This window comes from Otolemur garnettii, unplaced genomic scaffold, assembly GCF_000181295.1.
Source record: "Otolemur garnettii isolate 467f Iridium unplaced genomic scaffold, OtoGar3 scaffold00009, whole genome shotgun sequence".
NCBI classification, from domain to species: Eukaryota; Metazoa; Chordata; class Mammalia; order Primates; family Galagidae; genus Otolemur; species Otolemur garnettii.
In genome coordinates this window covers 36,509,849-36,515,158 of record NW_003852404.1, presented here as the reverse complement: position 1 = coordinate 36,515,158, position 5,310 = coordinate 36,509,849, and positions in this window count along the sequence as shown.

Here is a 5,310-nt window from a genome sequence, read left to right as displayed (position 1 = left end):
GGTTAACTAAGATTATGGTTATCATTTCAGGTTATTTTCCTGTTAACTATTTTATAAAAGCTTGTGAATATTACATATATAGCCTATGGGATTAACTGTGCCTTCAACAAAATCATTGAAAGTCTAAACAAATTTATATCTAAACACATCTCCAATAAAAAATTGTGGGAAAGTGAAGGAAAAGAATTTTATAACACAGACCAGGAAAGAATTGCAAAATATAGTTTTAATTATTACTTTTATATTTTAAAAAACTACCAAGAAAAACCAATGTAAGTATTCTGGTAAGATTTGTCATTCTGAATAATGTAACATTTTTTCTAAGGTCTATAGTACAAGCTTTTAAACACATCCTACTTAAAGATGTTAACTATTTGGATCTTTTAAAAATTCCAACATCACAAAATAAAATGTATTGACATGATATGGCATATGACTGTACTGAGCAAACCTTCAGCATCAATCCTGAGTACCTCAAACAATGAAACAAAGTCATAACACGTATTTTACGTAAGTATCAAGATCGAGCTATTTTGAAAATTATCTAAACGGTCCCCAAACATTTTCCAACTTCAGTGCAAATGTGAAGACATATAATACTTCCAATGAGTAAGAATGCTTTAAGATTTTCTTTGTATTACAAGAATAACCATTATTTTTCATTTTAAAATAAAGTACTACACAAAAAAATTTACAGTTCATGGATCCTTTTTCATATTTTCCTATCCAAAAGATTTTGCTATGGAAACACATGTACACATAACTAGGTAGTTTACAACCAGCACTCATAGCACAAATCAAGAGTGAGCAAGACCAGAGGACAACCAAAGCTCCCAATGTGACCTAAGCTTTTGTAACTTCAGTTCCAAGGGCAGCTTTAAATTCCTAACAATAATGTTAACATCTCAGGTGATAGTGAAAATTTAAAATAAATATTGTGTGTACCTCTCCCAAGTTGGTAAAGCCAATGAAATTGCATTAGCAACTAGAATTAAATGACCAAAAGCAAAATATCTTCAGAAATCTTTAACCATAACTTTCTCTTTTGTCCTCCTATTTACATAATGCTTTATTTATTTTGTTTATTGACATTTATTTTTGTTTAGTCACACCTACCTTTTTACCTAAGTGAGAAACTTAAACACATGGATATTTTTGCTGATAACTCAAGAGATTTAGCTATTTTTGTTAAACTAATAATATTAAATAAGACTTATCAAAAACCACACAAACACAGATCATTTCCTTTTGGATAGATTTATAATTTTATGACTTTTGTGTCAAACCCTCACATCTTAAAACATAAAAATGTCAGGAAACAAAAATGTATGCTGACAATTTTGAAGACTTTTTAAACTTATTTTACCAATAATTTTTTAAAATCTAGCGTATTTATCCAAGATTACTAAATTCATAAGAATGCAAAAAACATTTGAGGTGATTTGTTTAGTTTATAAGAGCTTCTTTTATTTATAAGCCAATTTGGTACATGTGGACATGATATATACACATATACGATACACACACACACACACAGAGTTTCAATAGCTTTTATCTCAGATTCTTAGCCATGAGGTAATATGAACTCACTAATTTGCAAAAGAAGGTTGGATCTGAGTTATATCTTATAATTGGAATTTGTTCATATGGCTAAGCTTTATTTATCCCAATAGGTAATCTAATGAAGGCTATGGACCATAATTTTAGGTAAAGCAGTTTCCATGGTAGTTAGTGTTTTTAAAAGTCTCTTTTACCTTTCTTGTTTTCCTTCAGCTTCAAATGAGTTTTCAATGTTTACATTTTAGCCAGAATTGAACAAATTGCATAAGAATCCAGCGTACATGGGCGGCACCTGTGGCTCAGTGAGTAGGGCGTTGGCCCCATATACCAAGGGTGGCAGGTTTGAACCCAGCCCTGGCCAAACTGTAACAACAACCACCACAACAAAATAGCTGGGTATTGTAGTGGGTGCCTACAGTCCCAGTTACTTGAGAGGCTGAGGCACGAGATGCCACAACACTCTACTGAGGGCAACAATGTGACACTCTGTCTCTTAAAAAGAAAAAAGAATCCAACATACATAAGAAGTCTTGAATTAATAAACAATTTATCTCAAAAATAATTGCTTAGCAACTACAGATTCAAGGTAGGCAGAACAAAGGGGGAAAAAAGGAAAGAACAAAAATTAGAGTAGGCAGAACAGAAAATATAGCTATGGACAGAAAGTTTAAAAGACTCTACATTTTAATGCTATAATGAGCTCTGAACAATTAGAGCTCTGAAGTTTTCTTGATGTGATTTTTCCATTAGTTTAAATGTTTACACATGAACAAGCAATAATATATAACCAGTTAGAGTCCTAGAAAATCTGACACGCCTTTGAATTTTCTCATAGACAGCACATTTACATGCCTACCTAATCTCTCCAGAATTCAAAAACTATTACTGAGTGTTATTTCTTATTTTTATGGAAATATAGTTATTTGCAAAAATTTAATAAGACTCTAATGTCCTTATATATAAATTTGGAAACATTGGTTATATTACCAAAACTTTATTGACAGAATGTTGTATTTGACAACATGTATGGAATTAGGTATGATCAGATAGTTTTAAGAATTGACTCTTTGAAGTGAAGTAAGCCCTATTTTGGTCCATTAAGTGTTGCTGTAAAGGATAGGTAGTTTACGAAGAAATGAGGTTTATTTGGTGTGTGGCTTTGCAGGCACCAGCATATTTAGGTTGTCTCCACTCATGGCAAGGAGACAAAGCAGAGCCAGTAAACACAGAGACCACACGACCAGACAGAAAGCAAGAGAGAGATGGAGAAGGATTGTTTTAGAGACCAGCCCTCATGGGAACTAATAAAGTGAGGATTCATTTTTTTTTACTGTGAGGACAGCACCAAGATATTCATAAGGGATCTGCTCCCATGACCCACACACCTCCCAATAAGCACCACCTCTAATAATAGGGATCAAATCCCAACACGAGATTTAGAGGAGTGAAACAAATCAAACTATAGCATTTTACCCCTAACCCACAAAATCTCATATCCTTTTCACGTGTAATATTCAATCATCCCTTCCCAATAGTTCCTGTATATCTTAACTTGGTGGAAGATGGAACTTAAGAGCGATGTCATAGGATATCTGTCAGAAGAAATATCCTAGCACAAAAGTGCTTAAGAAGTAATAGGAATGCTTTTAACAACTTATGCTTAAATATAGCAACAAAAGAATGGCCTAAAGGTAGGATTTATAATAAAGGAAAGCAGAACATAAAAATGTGAAAAAGCAGACTTAAAAAAGAGACAATCACTATTCTTACTGCATTTACATAAACACGCAGGTGAAATTTGATGAAAGTAGACCTGTTTGTCAAACAAATTAGTCTTACTATGACATATTTGGTAGAAATGGGTATGGCTCTATAGAAAAAAAATGTATAACAGAAAACTATAACATATCCATTATTAGATTCCAATTCTGTTCATTGTTTTTGAGGTCTTCTTGTTTACCTATAACCTGCCCTATGTCTGAAGTCCTAGAAGCTAGAACTAAAGAACTTGATATTAAACATTAGAGGACAAGCTTCATGCCTGCTGCTGAGTAGGACACTCGGGAAGTTACCCCCAAACATCTAATGACATAAACAGAGACTTTTGGAATGCATACCAGGAAGATTGTCAGATGAAACTGCTATCTTTTTTCATCATCTAAAGATGCCTTGAGCCCAAATCTAGAAATCTTCTCAACTAACTGCCCTGTGAATTCAGATATTGAATTTATAGATTGTTCCAACCATTAACCTTTGTTTTTATTTTGTTTATTTTAGTTGTTTTGATTCATGAGCAGCTTGGCTGAGGTGCATAGCCCAGTCTGATGATATTATCCCCACGATAATCCTCATATGTTGCTTTCTCTCAAGAGTCTTAAATGCAAGTTCATAGCTATCAATGGATGCCAGATTTGCTCCTGTGATTAGAATAATAAAAACAAGATGAACAACAAAAAACATTTCTTCAAGAGACTAGACCTAGTGACTTATGAGTTCCATGCTGAGATAAAGACAAATCGACTGTGAGAGTGACAGAAAGTGGCATGTGTGCTTGAGTATTGGTCAACTTACCATAATTGAGATGCTGACCAAAAGAGAAGAAATTGTTTACATAATTAGATGGCAGTACATTAAGCTGAGATGGCACCAGCAAAGTGAGTTCCTACTTCAGCAAACAGAAACCCAACTCAATATAATGTTAAAACGAAAATTAAGCATAGCCAGTTAGAAACTCCCAACTAGTTACTTTCCCCTAGAATTATCTAAATAATTCCAAGCTACTGCTCCATTTTAACCAAATATTTTCTTTATCTGGCTTCCATATTCACCTCAGAGAGCCTTACTCTCTAACCCTAGAGCACATGTAGTATGGCACCACCCAATTTATACATCCCTGCCTACTCAAATAAACTCAAAATTTTTAATGTGCCTATCCTTAAAATATATATGCATGCATACATGCACGTCACGTGACTATACATAGACATAAAAAATAAAAATATGCACATGTATAATTACAGATATAGATATCTGAAACATATATGCATATGATCTGGTAGCAACCACAATCCTATAAGTGAATCTTTCTAGGAGTAGAATATGAACGTTTTAACACAATAACTAAGAAAATGACATGAAGGCTATGTTAACTAGTTTGATGGAAGTGTTTCGGATTGTGTGTGAAAACACCACACTGTACCCCAGAAGTGCATTAATGTACACAGTTACCATTCAATAAAAAAAAAAAGAAGAAGAAAGTAAAAGGTATTAAAAGAGGACATAATTAATTAGAGTCAAGTAATTATAATTAATTACAAAAACAGTTCGATAGCTGTGTCGAGGGAGAGTGCTAGAAGGATGGAGAAATTAAACAATTATAGTTTTGCAAAAATGGTGATTAGTAGTTTTTAGGGTGAGGGCCTTAGTGGCATCAGCAAGAGGGTGAAAATAATTTCAGTGCTGAGAGATGAAGAGCGTCATTTAATGAATAGCTATTCCGTTCCCCAATGTATGTTTTTTTCTGCTTTGTCAAAGATCAGGTGTGAATATTAGGATGGTTTCATGTCTGGATTTTCTGTCCTTATCCATAGTTCTCTGTCTCCCATTGTAAGCCAATAGCTCCCCATTTAGGTACAATGGCCCAGTAGTACATGCTAATAGAGTAAGATGTGAAGAAGGCTAACAATCAAGAACTGTTTGAGATATAAAATATCCAAATTCTTCTTCATTTTTATGTTTTTCACTTGCACT